Source organism: Pteropus vampyrus, unplaced genomic scaffold (assembly GCF_000151845.1).
Source record: "Pteropus vampyrus isolate Shadow unplaced genomic scaffold, Pvam_2.0 Scaffold90, whole genome shotgun sequence".
Classification (NCBI taxonomy): domain Eukaryota; kingdom Metazoa; phylum Chordata; class Mammalia; order Chiroptera; family Pteropodidae; genus Pteropus; species Pteropus vampyrus.
The window spans coordinates 985,953-1,004,483 of record NW_011888871.1 but is presented as its reverse complement, the minus strand read 5'-3'; the positions used below and the strand labels follow the sequence as shown (position 1 = coordinate 1,004,483).

Genomic DNA, 18,531 nt, shown 5'->3' with positions numbered 1-18,531 from the left:
TAAGAGAATGCACAGTTCTCACATACTAGCTTCGGTCCCTGTGGCTAGATAAGTCAAGTCTTTGACCATGGTAATCATATATACGGTTTCTTTCACTACTGAAGGTAGCATTTGAGATCCAAAGATGAGGACCTAGATATCTTTAGAGGCCATTACTCAATCTTCCACACTCGTCTATGACGCGATTCTCCACCCATTTTTAACCTCTGCCCTCATTCCTCGCAGAGGTGGCTCCATCTTGATCCTCTGTCAGCTTTTAGTTGAAATGCCACTTCCTCTGAGAGGCCTCCCCAAATTCCTCTGTCTTGAAGTTGATCCGATCTTCACCGCAGCAATGACTCTGTCACAGATGCTGCTATTTCTTTCCCAGGAGGTATTGTAACTTCTACGGATTTTAGTCACTTATTTACTTGATTGTCTACTTTCTCCATGGAAATGTAATCTGCATATGGGTCGGTTGCCTTCTCTTTGTCACCTCTATTTCAACATCGAGCATGGAAAAAAAAAATCCATTCATTATCTTCCATTAGCAAGAAAAATATATAGTTTTGATGTCCATAGTTTCAAAGAAAAAGTGTCTTCATCAAAAATTTTAAAATAAGGTGCACATTTCATTGTCTTTTCTCTTTACGTCAAGAGAAAAGATATTTCTGATGTGCTAAACGAACCTTTGGAGGTAAATTAGCAGCACGACTAATTTTTAGCCATCGCTGTCAGTCACCTTCAGACAAGAATCAATAGCTTCGCATCACACTTTGTATTCTTTTGCATTGCGATGTTTTTGTATGTTAAAACTAAAAAGGTTTTGCAGATGTTTTAGTATCTATTACATAGAAAGTATAATTCTTTTTCAATTTAATGGATTTGTAAAAAAAAATTTTTTTAATAGGAATTTTCTTATCCAACATATATATGGAATGAAAAATTTATGTCAATTACATTTTTTAATGGAGATCTGTCCCACATCGGGATCGATAAGCATTCATAGAATTATATCCAATTAAATTTTGATACATTCCATATATTACGTAATATTCCTATAATCCTATGAAGTATTATCTTCATTCATAGAGGAAAAAAACTGAGGCTTAGAAAAATCCATAACTTGCCTAAGATAACATGAGTGGAAAATGGCAGAATTTAAACCTGAACCTGGGTGTCCTGACCCAGAATCCAGGGCCTTTTCATTTGACATACTTACTGCTGACTTGGTATGGGAAATAGTTTAGTCTGTCTTTAATAAAGTTTCGAGTGTCCCTAGAAAGGTCGCATCCATCTTTGTACTTGGGAATGTCACACCTTGTTAAGCCTGGTGATGCAGTTTTCTGAATCTTGAAGAAGGCAGCTGGGAATATCCCACAGACTGGAAAGATTCTCTCATCTATCCATCCAACAAATATTTTCTGATTCTACTACCTGCTATACACTACAGGTAATGCAGTGAATAAAATAAACATGTGCATGCATTTGCATGCACATCTATATATGTGCATATATCCTCGTAAATGAGTAAACTTGCTTATACAGTGTGTTATACATGTGTTGATATACCTATGTATGACTAGGTGTACGTGCAGCAGATAAACACATCTGCTACATTTGACTGTTGGAGTGCAGGATCTGGGAAGGAGAGCTACAGCTTATGACAGTGTACCCCAAATGCTGTGGAACACAAGGTCAAGGGAGTCCTCAGGGTGTTCATGGGTAACATGCAAAACAAGAGTGGAAGTTTCTGTTATCAGATACGTTTAGGAAACTCTGGATTAGACCATGTTAAATTGATTTATTTATTTGCTCTAGATTTTCTCAGATCCTCCCACATGTTAATGGCCATTGTGACTCTTCTAAGAGGACATAGTATGCAGTCTTTACCAAATTTACTGAACCACAGGCTCCTTTTAGGAAAAGCATCTCATCAAGGAATTAGTATTCTTCAGACTGTCCTTCAGGATATATTACTATTGAAAATAAAAGTATATTCCAGTTAACTACCTTGGAACCTGCCACTGACTACAATACACTAAAAAAGTATACATAAAAAGAAAGACTAAAAGACAAAGTTTAAGAAATACAGAAAAATTAAAGTTTGGAATTTTAAAATAAAATGAAAATATAAACAATAAAATATCAAAGTTTTCTTCTATGAATAACTACAAAAGCTTCATTTCAGATATCCGCAGTGATAACTGTGCATAAATTCTCATTCTTTAAGGCCTAAGCTAAGTCTGTATAAAATACAAATATTTAATTTCTTCATAAATTTCAAGTAACGACTCAGCAGTTCTATAAAGTACAGTGTGGATAATAAATGATCAGTTATCTTTTAAAATATAAACTGTTTTCCTATCTTATATTTTGAAATATAAGACTCTATTGTGGCCCATAAGATTGACTTAAGTTCTCTAGCTGTGAGTTTTAAAAAATGTTTCTCTAAAACAGAAAAAAAGGGCACTGTGCACTGTTGTCCTTTGAATGAGACCATTTGTCCACCAAGAACTAGTCTAGTTACTTAAATTATTCAAATGATACTGGCATTTAATAGGCTCCATGCATCAAAGATATTTGACAATCATTAACCTTTCAGGACTACAGTAATTTGTGCAATTAACTCGGGGGAAATTATTTTTCTCAGTCACATAATTAATTATATGTGCCTTTTTTTAAAAAAAATTCTTGTACCTGAATTAAAAGTTCCATAAAAAAACCGAGACTATACAGTTTAAGATCAGGTCCTCAACATAGTACAATTAGCCATACACTTTTCAAATGTTTTGAATATGTGTGCCATCTAACTGATTAAATGGAGGCTGACAAGGAGATGGCCAAACATCTTCCTCGAGCTTTGTAAACAGCCAAGCTCTACCATGGACATCATGCTGATCCTTTTGAGACTTTTTGATTGCAAAAAACAAAATCTGATTTCTAAGTTCGGAATTTTAAATGGGAGTTTTTAACTGAAGTACACGAATACAATTTAATAACTAATATTTTACTAAAGTGACAGAGCGGATGATTTAATTAATGTCATTGACTGGTACCCGTGGGTGTTCACGAGTTGGAGATGAAGTCAGAAGATCGAAAGGAATTCCTTCCCTTCACCCAAAATAAGCTTTGGAAATGAAAGAGTCGTGAGTCAACAAAAAGGCATAAGACGGAAGTCTAATGAATGAAGACGAATCCACATTTCTTGAGTGACTACAAGTCACTGATTGAGATATTGCAGAATATACAGATGTAGTATATATATTTGATCATAAATATATTGGGTTTCATATGTATAGTTTATATATATTTGACTTTCAACTTTTCTATGAGTTTGGACTGATTTAATAATCAGAAAAAATGTTCTAAAAGAAACACATTAGTCATATGGTTTGGCTCATAATGATTATATATACATATATAATAAATACATCATAGATATGGATAATAGGGAATAGGAATAAATATTAAATAAACAGGCTCACTGTTCTAGTTTAGTTCACGTGTGTTTTCTTCATGCTGTGAGAAAGTAGATTTGCAGTGTTTGTTTCCTTCTATATTTTTGCCAATATTCCCAGCAGTTCCCCCCACAAAATAGTTTGTCATCACTACCAGAATGTACTCATTTAAAGTAAAATAAACTAAATATGCTGTTCTAAAATTAGCATTATGCGAGGATCTTAAACATCCAGATAATTAAGGTTGTGAATATTTCAAAATGTTATGACACATTATGGCAATTGAAACACTTAGGGCAGTACCTGGTGGTCCAGTGACCTTGGCATGTACATTATTTTGGTAAGCATATTCAGTTGAACCATAAAATTGATGATCTTTCATCATTTTCACCTACAAAATGGGCAATTTTACATGGTTCAGCCCACACGAGAGCAGTTACTAACACCACTCTGGGGTCAAAGAGATGCAGTTCAAATCCTGGTGTTGGCACTAACCAGCCACATGACCCAGGGCATGTTATTTAAGTCATCCAAGTCTAGGTTTTGTCATCTTTAAAACAGGCACAATAATACCTGCCACATAGGTTTTTCCCGTGAAGACCACATAAATAATGCAGATAAGGTTCTTAGCTTTTTGTCTGGGACAGAACAGATCCTTAATAAATGTCAGTTGTTATTATAAGTTACTTGTTTTGGAGGCAAAACTATTAAATGTGTTTTAACTGCTTTTGTGGTTTTATACCTGTAAAATGCTTGTAGGTATCATTTAAAGTGTCCACTAAATTTTTTATATACTTTCTACAGAAGCTCATGGCACTACAGATTGGCACTGCTGAGCGTAACTCCGTCCAGGTTCTCGAACCATCGCTGGGCTCAGACTGCAGCCCAGTTATGGCGAGCACGCTTCACTCTCTCCCAGATTCTCTAAGATATTAATCAATGGTCTGTCCGTCCTCTTAAGACTCCAGGTCTACCATCTCTTTCCTAACAGAGATGTCTTCCCTCACTTCCCAGAGAAGACAAAAGCCATCGGGTTCTCTCTCACATCCCTGCCACCGAGCTACAAAAGCCCCTCGGTGTCCACACGTCTTTCCTTCAAAGTTGACCCTTCCCCTGGGTTCAGACGTCAACACCTTCCACCACCCTTGGGAAATATGACCCTTCTGTGATCTCCCTCCTCAAACATCTTCAACGTTTAACCACGCGCTGGTATCACTGTCCTTGAATCCACACCTCTCTCCAGTCTCTCCTCTTTCTCCCCTGCCCTCTATTTGCTTAGAATAGGTTAGCCTTTGAGAGTCATTTACTCTCAAGGTCACGAGTTTACAGCCTCATCACTCCATAGCCCAAGGCCACCATTAAAAAGGCTTTCTCCAAGGTCACCGAATGGCTTCCTTTTGCTGAATCTCAAGTTCAATCCACAGTTTCTGCTGTACTCGCCTCACCAGCAGATAGGGCGACGTAAACTCTGCCCTCTGCCCTCTCCCTGGGCTTGTATGACACCCCACGTTCCAGGTGATCACCCTCCCACCTCTCACTCATGATCACGCCCTCCTAGCGTCCTTTAAGAACACATTCCTCTGTCCCATCAACACTACAGCTCCTCGGGGTTCCTTCCTGGTCCTCTTCTCTCCTTACTGTATACTCCCTCTGAATAATCTTAATCATTAATCACGCTCCTGACTTCAATTACTTTCTATAAGCAAATAACTCCTGAAGTTGACACAGCAAGTTGCCTAATATCCATCCTCTCCTTTATTAACAGAACTCTGAATTTGTTTTGAAGAGCAATGTGCTCTGATTTAAAAACAAATAAAAGCTTGATTTCTCAGGTTTCCTTGTAATTAAAGATGGCTCTGTGACAGGGTAAATGTGTAAATGAAAGTTTAACGAGTGAGGTTTCTGGGAATGCTACTATCTTTTCTGATGAAGAGGGACAAACCCAACTAGAATACCCTTCCTCCTGTGCCCTTCCTCTGCTGGCCTGTCTGGGTCACAGATGGAATTTTCTGCAGGAGCCGCCTTGTTATGAAGTCAAAAGCCATACTAAACGGATGGTAAATCAGGAAGCGAGAACCCGCCCGCTTCGTGGCGCATAAAAAAACTACCATACATGTTCTAAACTTTAAAAAGTTAAAATTACAATGTCAAATTTAAACCTTGCTCTCTTCAAATTACTCGTTTAAGCAATTCTCTGGGTTTAGGTTACTTGAAGCTGAATACAATCCCAACTGATACACCACCAAAGTTGGCCAAATTAAGTCACCACTCCTAAACGCACATTCTAGGCCAAAAATCTAAATGTTATTCTACAGACACTTCAATGTCAAGGTACCTATAACTCGGTTTTTCTGTAACTCTTAAAGCATTATTTGCAGGATAAAAAGAGGTAAAGTCTTTGATCACAACCAACCACTGAACAGCTTTAAAATAATCATATCATGAGACACGCACGAGTAAGGATTTCATTTTCTCCCATTGCATGAGTCAGTTTTGCTACCAATTCTACGCCATTTCCATTAAGTACATGTTCACATATTTATGTTATTGCAGTCGATATTCCTTTGAGCTACTAACAAAGTCTGCATCTTCACATATCCTCATAAGCCAAAGCATAAGATAAACATCAGTTGCTTTTAAGAACACTTTTTTCTGATTATAAAAACGAGTTACACTCACAGAAAAGTTGAAGATCAAATAGAAGTGGCTAAAAAGGCCCGTGTTCACGGTTAGGAAGTCCTCTCCTACTCCGAAAGTATAAATAAACATTCGCCTTCGTTTTCGTCTAAATACATTAATGGTTCCATTTTTACATTTAAATCTTTGATCCATCTGGAATTTTCCTGGCTCACAGCTTCTACAGAGCAGGTATTCAAGAGCAGTTAGCTCCACTGTTCTGACCACATGATCCTCATGAGGTGACGGGCAAGACACCACCTAATCATCCCAAGGCTGGACTGCGGCTGAAAGACCCACCTCCAGGATGGTCCCCTGGCGTGAGTGGCAGGTGGATGAGCTGCGGTGTGCCGGGAGGGGCGCGGCCAGCTCTTCGACAGCCCTCACTCTCTGCCGTGAGTAGTTACCTTAATATTCTCTCTCTACTTAAGTCCATTTGGGTAATTTAATTTCCTACATAGGTATCCATTTAATTTGGGTTTCAAATTAATGAATATATAGTCATACAAAGTAAATGTGTATTTTCTTAATTTCCCTTTTTCATTCTTAATTTTCCATATTTTGTTTTCTGTCTCAGTTAGGCTGTCTAACGCCTTACACATTACACTGGAGCTTTATCTCCAAAACCGTAACACTAAATCTATCTGTTATTGTTTTCTTTTGCATATTTTTATCTCTAATAGCTTTTTTCATTATTGCCTTTTTTTGTCTGAACTCAAATGCTTAACTTTTGTTCTCTTTTGCTAAGAAATGTCAGTATTTAATGACATTAATTTTTCTCTGTGTACTGGTTTTACCACGTGTTAATATGCATCTTTCACATAATTGTTTCTAAACATTTTTTTCTAGAAATTTTTTAATTTTAGTTTTGCTTTTCTCTTTGATCCAATCAAGAGTTGTGGGGCGGGGGGAAGGGCCAACACACAGGAAACTTGGGCTTTTTGCTTTAAAATGTACATGTACAATATTTTTACAACTTTGTTGTGTTTAGAGAACGTATTTTGCCTTATTGTCAGTTTGTTGGAAGTTCTGATCATTTATGATCTAGGAAGAAAAATTCTCTGGGGCCTTGAAGAGAAGGCATCATCTCTGTTTGCAGGGTAAAGCTCTCTGTGTGTCTCGTAGATCGCCCTTACTTATTACAGTATTCACACCCTCTATCATCTTTACTTTTTGTCTAACTTAATCCGTCAGAAAGAAACATTAGCGTCTCATTACTCTCTGCTTTTCTTTGCATTCTCAGTAATTAATGTTTACGGTGATGCAATTTATCCCATAAAAATTAATGTTATTTCTTTATTGTGACTTATACTTTTCATCTTCATGATTATTCTTGTCTCATTCTAATGCTTTGTCTTATAATAATAATAGAACTCATCTTCTCTGTTTGCATTTACCAATTTCTTTCCTTTAAGCTTGAGTTATTTTATTTGAAATGTTGCTTTTATAAAGAAAATATAGTCGGGTTGTTTTTAACTGTGTGTCTGATTGGTGGGTTTTTAATTCCCTAATTGTAACTTGGGCCACGTTTTCCTTTGGATGGCTCAATCTCCTGATCCGGTGAGCTGGACTCGCCCGAGGACCTGCACTGCTAACCACCAATCTCAGGGCGTGATAACCACATATATCCCAACCTCCTGGGAGGTCAGGAGGCTATTCGACTTCATCCTCTCCCTTCTGAGTCAGAGAAACAAGCTAACATCCGAGTGGGCTCCATGGACGACATTTATATCGAAGTAGTTTAAGGGATGGAACATGAACGCTGTTGTTTTACATCTGAAAAGTCTCTAAATTGTGTATTAACAACGTAGCTGAATATAGTTACCGGCCCACAGACTTACAGACTTCTGACATTTAATAGACAAAATACCAAAGACAAGCCTGATTTGTGTTCCTTTGTAGGTAACCCACTTTAATTCCCCTGGGCTTGTTTTACCCTTAAAATTCAAATATTTTGCCAGAATAGGCCTAAGTAGCAACCTTTTTTCATAACTTTTGGCTGGTTCTCAGGGGGCCCTTTTGATATTTACTTGCACTCTTCTCTGGCACAGAAAAGTTCAATCGCGATTTCCCTGATTACTGCTCGGAAACCCTTCTTGGGTTGAAGACCTGCTATCTGTCCCCCACATTTACTTTTCACATTTGCATATCTTTGTTCTTTCTTCCTCTGCATTCTGGAGTGTTCTCCAGTTTGCTGTGCATATTACCCTTCCATTTTTTTGTCGTATTGAGTCTCCTTCGATCGTCTTACCATAAGTTTTCGATCTTACTGCATTTGGGGTCCTTGCGTCTTTTATTTCAACCAGTTTTCTTGACATTTCTGCTTTCACCTCATCCCGTTCACCTATGAGACTTTCTGGTTTCCTCTGACTTGAGGCCGTGATTTTTTTTTTATGACACCAGAGATTTATACTAAATGTTTCTTACATGGAATCATTTTCAGAGAGACACACTGTACCTTCAAAGTCATTCTTTCTTTTCCTTTATATTCTAGAACATTTTCGAAAGCCACACGCAAGGCATCTTTTGTGTACTGCCTTTGACAAGGAGCGTTCTATTTAGATCTAATGTTCTTGCTCAGACAAGGTGACATGTTCTCAGTCTCCTCAATGTCCACTAAATGCTGGCAGGCTGTCCCTCTCAGACTGAAATCTGGACATAGAGATACGTTCTACCCTCAGCTTGGCTGGTAATGTGACAGTCATTCCTTCTAATGTGAGCGTGCGGACAGAGTGTGACTCTTCCTGCTCTGATAGGCAGGTACTCTGCCACCTGTCCTCTGTACCCTACGTAATACATGAAACACACGGGCACCCACAGCTCTACTTAAAGAGCTTTTCTTTAAATGACATGTGTTTAGGGGTGAGGCACGCCCTCATGCATCTCCCCTGGCTCCTGCTGCTGGGTTGCATGTCGAGAGTTTCAGCTTTTAGATGAAGGTGGATAGTGAAGATGGGGGAGGGGCAGGTTAGGGACACGGGTGTGACTGGCTCAAGCCCGCCAACGGCCTCAGCATAACCCGCGTGCTCCCCGAAATTAGGCATGCTGTGTAAATTGATTTTTAAACAGCATGCTGCTTTGTGTGGCGCCATTTGTCCTGTTCTAGTTCAGAAGTAGAATACGTGCACACCACCAACCATGCTCAGGAAGCGTCTACCCAGAGCCTGGCATATGGCAACTGCCTGTGCTTGTCATCTCCATGGATGTTTTCAGGGGAATCAGGAAGCGGCACATAGGGTCCAAGTAGTCTGCCACACCACCCAGAAAAGCTAAGCTGATTAAGAGTGTATTTCCTTTCAGTAATGACATCATCTCCCACGGTTTTCCTGAGAACTGAGATGACAGGCTGCACTTGTGCTCTGAGTGCATACTTTTCTTCAGACGAGATTCCTTTTCCACATCATTCTGAGGTAAAGGTACAGACTTAGAGAGAAAAAACTGACAGCAATTGTTCTCTCCCTCCCTCAGGGGTTAACATTTGTGTAGCTGTTGCTTTTGGTTGGCACACCCTGTACTGAAGAAAAGAGCCATCTGCCTCGCTGTCTGAGAAACAGCACTTGTCTGATACTCCCCTGCCGCCAAGGAGGCTTCTCCGAAAAGGCGCGGAGCGGAGCAAGAAGCAGGCTCGCTCTCCAGGCAGCAGCAACCCCGCCCTCGAAACCACGCTCTCCCCGGTCGTGTACATATTTCAACGTAAAATCAGGTCTAAATTTAATTTTATCTTAGGCCTATGTTCATACTGTTTATCATGGCTCTTGATACAGTGCTTCAGATAATGGTCATGACACATTTTACAACGATTGGTTCTAAAAGTCCTTGTCATCGGGCAGTATCGTGCCGTCCCCGCGGCATGGAGCGGGTTCCGCTGGCGCGGGGCCTGGGCGCTGCGCTGAGTCGGTTCTCTGAGCCGCGAGGCCCCGCGCTGGCCGAAGCGCATCCTCCGGGCCGTAAGCCACTGCGTGTCACTAACGTGCATGAGCGTTTACTCTGGATAAGTGAAGAGAGATGCGCCACAATTTTTATGGGTTTACTTTTTCACTTATCATGAGAGAAAAGGAACTTTAAACCTTTAAATTAATTCGCATAGTTTACTGCAACGGGTAATGTTTTATTAATCTCCTCTTCTTCAAAAGCAGCTATTTGGTAGCAACATAAATGAAAACCTAAAGACATCCTACTCTGTGCTGTCCTCTTTCACACAACATCATTTGCTTCCAAATGAGATGTAAAAAAATAAAAATGAAGACTAAATGTTGGTTCCAGAAAGCTGTTCTCTAACCGAATGCTCTGTTTACTTTCACTCGGCATCAGAAGACCCCGGGCATCGGGGCTGACAAGCTTCTCCTGGAACAGCAGATCGTAAACCGTTTTGGTTCTGTAGACTATATTATGTCACATCTACTCAACTCTGCCATAGAGAGTGAAAGCAGCCGCAGACAATATGGAAATGAGTGAACATCACTATGTTTCCATGAAACTTCGTTTACATTATTAAGTGAGGCATCAGGAAGAAGGAAGCACAGTTCAACGAGGCCGAAAACTCTGAACAGGATTCCACGGACTTCTTGACTTTTTACGTATGTATAAAATAGAGACAAGGGTCCACATTTATATTATTTAATAGCAATCCAATTTTATTTTTACATGTAATAGCTTTTATGTAGCTCATACTATGTGCCAGTGCTGTTCTAAGGACTTTACGTTAATTGTCTCATTCAGTTCTCAGAACAATCCAGACAGATTTGAAAGAGTGTTAAGATTCTGTTCATTAAGAGGAGATGTCAAATCATCTTGGGCTGCTTTTCACTTCTAGAAAAGACAAATAGAAATGACAAATAGAAGGCAGGATGGGCATGGACAGTTCCAAATGGCATCAGATTTGAGTTCAAATAACAGATTCTCAAAGTCTTAGGAGTCTCCAGTGGTCGCCTCCGCCACTGCCCTCACTGGATATCCCTTCGACCCTACCGTCTCATGATCCAAACCCTGACGTGCTGACTTTAATTCTCAAATTATTAATTTCGCTCAACTTCCTCTATCCTATACTTTCTGCTCTTCGATACCATGAAAACTGAAGAGAAATAAGGTTATAAGAAATACTGGATTTGTGATTCCTCTGGCAAATTTGAAACTGAAGAAATGCTTCTCACAAAAGTGAGTTGTGCAATAGGTTATTTTTAAACATTCACTTAAACAGCAGCGCAACAGAAATACAAATATCTTTGATGTCAACAGTGGGCACACAGAGGTTCTGTCTTTTAAGAAAGGAGAAGCTTAAGAACACTTTCTTTTCTTTATAATACCTAGAAACGATCAGGCCTTGTACAACTGACTCAACGATACTTAATCAAACTTTTACCTATTTTATCTGTTTCAGATTTTTTAATTCGCAGATGCCATTAAGTTTACTTTTAGCTGAAGACAATAACATACTCGAAAAAGTGTAGCAGGACTTTCTCCTTCTGCAGGCCACCTTCTCTTAGCGTGGTCACTTCTCCAGTGATGACGCACCTGATGGTGCGACAGTGTTATTAAGGGTCTTTCTGCAGTGTTCATCCTCAAAGGGCATTAGCATCCAACAAACTGGAATTTAAGCATGTTCTAGTTGTTCTAATTTTCCAAGAAAAACATTTTCCTATGTATTCATTTTGTGCCATAATAACAGTTTATATAAAAAAATAAAGTAAATAAAATCTAATCGCCATCATCATCCAAACAATATATTCAATTCTCTGGAGGTATATAACTCTATTATTTCATTTTATAGTTATGAAAACTGATATTAAACTTACTCAAAATGACAGCAAAGAAGTGAGCAGTTCTAGAGGTCAAAGGAGAGTTAAATTATGTAATGGGGTCGACAGACTATGCCCACGGGCCAAATCTGCCCACTCCTCTCCCTCTCCACCCCTTCCCCCTTGTCTGTTTTTGCAAATAAAATTTCACCAGAACACAGTGATGTGTGTCCATTCATTTACATAGTGTCTATGGGTGATTTTACATTACAACAACAAATCTGAGTAATTGTGACAAAGCTATATGGCCTGCAAAGCCTTATATATTCACTTCTGACCCTTTACGGGAAAAGATTGTAAACTTCTGGTCTAGACAAGAAATCCAAGGAACACGGACTATGGAAACTAATTACAAATATGGGGGTGGGGGGAGGCACGAATGCAGTTTTACAAAAAGAATTAACATCAATAGGCGATTGTTTTACAAATGACAAGTTTAAGATAGACAAAAAGCCAATAGTGGCATTCTGTGGTTTTCTGATGTATGACAAAAAAATTAATCAACATAAGACCTGGAATAACGCACAGTTAGCAATAGTTGGTTTGAAATATAGACCTAAAAAAGGCGAGCAGCTGGAGAATGCAGACATGAAAGGTACTTCCTAACTTCTCCACCACATCTATGAAGAACAACTACATAAAGATCTAGATCATAGGAAATTATAACTGTAAACAAGATACATTTTTAAAAAAAGTGTGCATCCAAAAAAAATAAGACAAATGGCAAACTGGGATATAATATTCGCAATTCATCTACCAAGGAGATGATCTTTTTCTTTAAAAATTGAGACAAATACAAAAACCCTGATAGACAAATAGGCAAAAGACATGAATCAACAGTTGACAGAAAAGAAAGTCCTTGAACATCTTTAAAGATGCCTAACTATAGTCATAAAAGAAATCTAAATTCAAACTACACCGAGAGACGTCTTCTCACCGATCTGAAGAAAGTCCACCTTCTTGGCAAAATTGAGGAAAAACAAAACAAAACCTGAAAATTGTAAACACTGTTGATAAAAGTACAAAATAAAATCCCCATAAAAGATAATTCTGCGACATCTTACTCATGCAAAATTACCCAGTACTTATGCAGCTGTGAAAAGGAGGAAGCTCTCTGTGAACAGTCATGGACTAGCTCCAGGACACAGTGCGAAATAAAAACTGCATGGTGAAGAACAGAGAACACAGAATATTGCCTTTTGTATGAGAAAGAAAAAACAATCAATATGTATTTATTTTTATTTAAAAAATTAATAGAACAAAAAGTAAAGGAATGGAAAGGGATATTGCTTTGATGAGCCTAGGAGGTATTTAAGTCAGACAGAGAAAGATAAACACTATATAATTTCACTTGTATGCGAAATTTAAGGAATAAAAAGGACAAACTAATCAAAAGCAGACTCACAAATATAGTGGACAATTTGGTGACGGACAGAGGGGAGTGGGGTTTGGGGATATGGGATAATGGGGTGAAGGGTTAAAGAAGTACATATTAGTAGCTGACGGATGGTCACGGGGATGGGAAGCATGGCATAAGGAATGCAATTAGCATTAACACACTGGCTAGGTGGAGGGTCAGGGGAGGGAGGGAGCAACTGGGGGGATCATTTTACTAACTATATAGATGTCTAACCAATGTACTATATACTTGAAACTAATTAAAATTTTTAAAAAATAATAAATTTTAAAAATTAATAAAAATGAGGGGATACTGGGAAGAAGGAAAGGGGCAAGAGAAAGAAGTGAGACTTCCTTAAAGATAAGTTTTTATTTAAATTTGACTTTCAAGCCTAAAAATGTACAATAAAAATGAACCTAAAAATGTATGTACATTTCTATATATGTATATATAGAAATGTACATATATAGAAATGTACATGTGTATGTGCACACATATACACACAGACATATAGAGAGAGAGAGCAAATTAAAATGCAAGATGTAAAGAAATGGAAATAAATAAACCAACATTTATATCAAATTAGTAAAATATTTACACTGAAAAAAATAATTGTTTAAAGAGACTTTGAAACTCAGCGTTCTGTCTGTACATCCTTCACAGTATTTATTGAAAGAATCCTCCCTTTAAAAAAAAAAAGCTGCAAAGAACCAATATTTTTAGTGTAAGGGAAAAAGGACAGAAATATACAGTAAAGGAAGAAAAGAAAACCATCTGCTGTTAAATTTCATGTCAAATTATCAATGTGAACTCATTTTCATTTCCTAGCTGTGACCACTGGAAAAGTTTTGAAGTAATGGCCCCTGTTGCAATAGCACTTGGGTTCGAAGTATCCTTCTCCCCTAAAACAAACCGGAGCTTAGAGAGAAGGCTGGCTCCAGATCTTGGAAAAGTACAAGATGAAAAGTGACATATCCAAACTGAAAATAAATGACATAGTTAAAGCCTCCAAGGTCCTTAAAATCAAGAAGCATTTCCGCTACCACCACTCTCTAGCAAACAATCTACTCGTAATAAGTTGCTCAGTTCAATTTCTCCCTTCTTCATGTGCACTAGCTTTAGATTTACAATGCAGCAGTCACGGCCTTCTATCAACAAGGTCACAGGATGTAAGACACATATTAAAACTTCTATATGCTAGCAATGACACGTACACACCAAAATTAAAAATATAATTGCTCTAAAGAAAAGTAAATACTTTGGTTTAAAGCTAACGAATCATGTACAGGACCTGTATGCCAAAAACTAAAAAATGATGATGAAAGAAATCAAAGATGTAAACAAACGGAGAGACATACCATGTTCATGGACAGAAAGACTCAACACAGTAAAGACTCCACTTCTCACATAATTGATCTAAAGATTTAATGCAATTCCTACCAAAATCCCAACAAAATTATTGGAGTTATGGATAAGAGTGTGCTAAAGTTTATATGAAAATGTAAAGGAACTGGAAATAGCTAAAAAATTTTTGAAAAAGGAGAAATAATCAGTTTGATTTTAAAGCTTATTATATAGCTACAGTAATCAAAGACTGTACAATATTGGCTGAGGAGTAGATATATAGACCAATGAAACAGAAGAGAAAATCCAAAAACAGACTCACAAATATCCCCACCAGATTTTTGACAAAGGTGCAAAAGCAACTTAATAGAGGGAAAACAGCCTTTATAACAAATGGTGCTGAAGCGATTGGGCACCCACGGGTTTAAAAAAATAAACCTCAATCACATGCAAAAATTAACTCTAAATGGATCATAGACTTTGCTGTGAAACACAAAACTATAAAACTTTTAGAAGAAAATCTTCAGGATCTATAGCCAGGCAGCGAGTTCCCAGACTTGACACCAAAAGTGTGATCCATATAAGGCAAATTAATTCGACCTCATCAAAATTAAACATTTGCTTTGCAAAAGACCCTGTTAAAAACAGGAAAGTCCAGAGAAAGAGAAAATATTTGTAAAACCCATGTCAGACTAACGACTAAAATATATTATGAACTCTCAAAACACAACAGTGAAAAACGATGTAATTAGGAAAAGGCAAAAGACATAAAGAGACATTTTCCCAAAAAGGGTATCCTGATGACAAATAAGCACTTGAAAGTATGTTCAACTTTGGGGAAATACAAACTAAAATCAAAATAAAGTATCACTATATGCCTATTGGAACGGCTAAAATAAAAGAAAATGGCGACGCTAAATGCTGATGAGGACACAGAGAAACTGGATCATCCTTACACTGCTGGTGACAATGTAGACACTATAGCCGCTTCAAAAAAAGTTTCTAGAACTTTAACCATTCAACAAATATACAACCCAGCAACTTTACTCCTGGGTATTTATCACAGGAAAATTAAAACTTGCGTATGCAAAAAAAGAAAGAAAAGAAAAACCTACATACGAAAGTTAATAGTCACTTGATTTGTAACAGGCAAAACATAGAAACACCCTAGCTGTCCTTGATGAGTGAAAGGTTAAACTGTGGTACATCGGTATCATGGACTACTACTCGATAATTTAAAAAACGAACTATTGGTACATACAGAATTCTGGATGAATCTCCAGAGAATTATGCTGAGTGAAAAAAGGCAATTCCAAATGGTTACACAGTGTATGATTCCATTTATGTAATTCTTGAAATGACAAAATTATATAAATGAAGAATGAAGCAGTAGTTGCCAGAAATGGTCTGAGGACAGCAGGAGAAAAATGGGTGTGGCTACAGAAGGGAAACACGAGAGAGCTGTGTGACAATAATGTTCTCTATCCTGACTCTACCAGCGTCAACGTCCCAGATATGATTTTGTTCTACAGCAGTCAAGATGGTACTGCTGGGGAAAACTTGGTAAAAGGAACAGAGGCTCTCTCGGTATTATTTCCTACAAAAGCACGTGAATCTACAATTATCCTCAAAATAAATAAGTAAAAAAATTTTAAATGACTGAACTTCACTGAAATGAGATATAAATGTTTATTTCCTAAAATTATCCAAGTTATTCTTAGAAGTCTAGCAAAACAATCATGGAAAACTGTAAAAGAGAAGTACGAAACATAACTATCATACATGAAAATGTCTTCCTGGAAGAAAACTGGGTAAATACTCATAAACTTCTCAAAAAGTATTGTTTTCCTTAATTATATATTTCAATACTACTTCGCCTGCAGAGTGTTTGCTTACAAAATAGAAACCTTTTATTTTCTAAAAATTAATGAATTTTAAATTTGTGTACTCCTTCAGAAATCTAAGAAAAAAATATACTTTTATAAAACATTTTTAAACCTTAATATCCTAATGGAGCTTATAAAGATGTCAGAAAAACATGAAAAAATGCCACTTCTTTAGATATAGAAAGTCGAAGAATAATTATGAATTTGGCATTGTATAAACTTTTTGCTACTGTATATTTATGTTCAAATCCTACTCAAATAATAAGATTACAAAAATGACAAAAAGAGAAGATTCGAGAGGGTGTTAGATAAATCCTCTCCAAAAGGAGTCAAGAAGATAGTCAAAAAAAGGTAAAGGAAGCTTGCAATTACACTCGGCTCACACACACATTCGTGTACTCCACTGTGTGAAAACAGATTACACGAAGTCATAAGCACCCACCTAACACCTCAGGGATATATAGGGTTCTCCCAGGGTTAATTTCTTCCAGATTCTACAGTAAGAGTTATTTATCACAGTGCAGTCCTCAGATCAAAATGCTATTATAAGAACTAGGTCCCTTCACTCAGAAAAATTATTTTTCTTTCCTTTCCTTCTCATCCTGCCCTAAAATCACAACAATAAACTAAATCCTTTAGGTCTGAGAGGTTTGCAATAAAGCATGGCGCCAAGATATAACTCAATGTAGAGAAAATGAGGACTGCAGCTGAAGAATGCATCCGCTCCGAGGCAGAGATCTGGACTACTTAAACAGATTTTTTAAAATGCCAGGTTGTACATCTGGCTTACTTTCAGTATCTATTAATGAGAATAGCAATTTCTCTAATCACTCTGAAAAAATCACTAGTTATTTTTAATTGATTGAGATTAGAAACCTGCCCAGCTATACTGGTCATGAAACGATTAAAATGTTAGGGTTTTCTGCCCTCTACTAAGTGTGCAGTAAAGGCTCTATATACTTTGTACGACCAAAGGATAATTCCAGCTGTAAAAAGGAGGCAGCCACAGGACACTTTGTCAGGAAGCAGAGATTGCTCTTGTCTTATTTGAAACTGCCTGCTGAGATTTATTGTTTTAAAATAATCAAATGAGACAGTCGAGTTGTAGATTTAAATGGAATCGATCGAAGGCAGAGAAAGAATGAACAATGAATATGAAGAAATGGAAATGCAAGAGAAGGGAATAACCTAAGGGAGGAAGAGACACAGAGATGGAAAAGGCCAGACCAGGAAATTAAAGAAGAAGAAACCTACCAGTAGGTGGGACGAGAAAGTGGAGTCAAAGTGACGCGGAGGTCCTGCAGAGCGACAGACATTCTTACCGCGTGTGCTCGGAAAACCAATACTACTTAAGGTTGTTCAATTATTTCATTACAAAAACGAGAGCATTAAAGATATATCGCCATTAAATTTCTTCAAGTATAAGTCTGTCACTTTAAAATTCACCCAAGTTAGATACATGACAGATGTGACTGTCAACTCATCATGTTGTTTCTTTAGCACATAAGCAATAAATGGCGTTGGTGGTGGCCTTACTACTCTGTGTTGAAGTGCTTCTCCGTGTTAAATGCGGCGCGTCGCACAGAGGCAGAGCCATTTCCAGTAGGGAGATTTCCCAAATTAACCTCCCCCCCCCAACTCCCTGGCAGGGGGCTCACAATTTGGTAACAGCAAAGTCTTCCTCTCCCCTGGGTCAGGGGACCTGCTGATGCAGCCAGGCTCTGACCCAACGGGGAGCTGCTCTCGAGTGCTCCAGACTGGGCAGGCCACGTGGTTGGGACGGTGGCAGCGGCACGGGGCCGGGGTTACAGAACCTGGGACAACCCACCGGGCACGAGCTTGCCGTATATTCTTGACAGTTTTAACACACACAGAGAAGTAGCGCTGGCATCAGCAGCGATGCTCGACAGTTATCTGCACGAAGAATGTCTGCAAACCCAAGGAGGCCACAAAGTTAAAGGAACTGAAAGTAAAATGTGTTTCCGTCACTT

General features: G+C 38.1%; 1 non-coding gene across 1 annotated transcript; it reads left to right on the top strand.

Annotated features, from left to right (window-relative positions):
* The first annotated feature begins 602 nt into the window (after positions 1 to 602).
* Positions 603 to 733, top strand: LOC111742302. The gene has a single exon (XR_002781258.1). It is a non-coding gene; the product is annotated as a small nucleolar RNA SNORA19 (small nucleolar RNA).
* Positions 734 to 18,531: the final 17,798 nt, after the last annotated feature.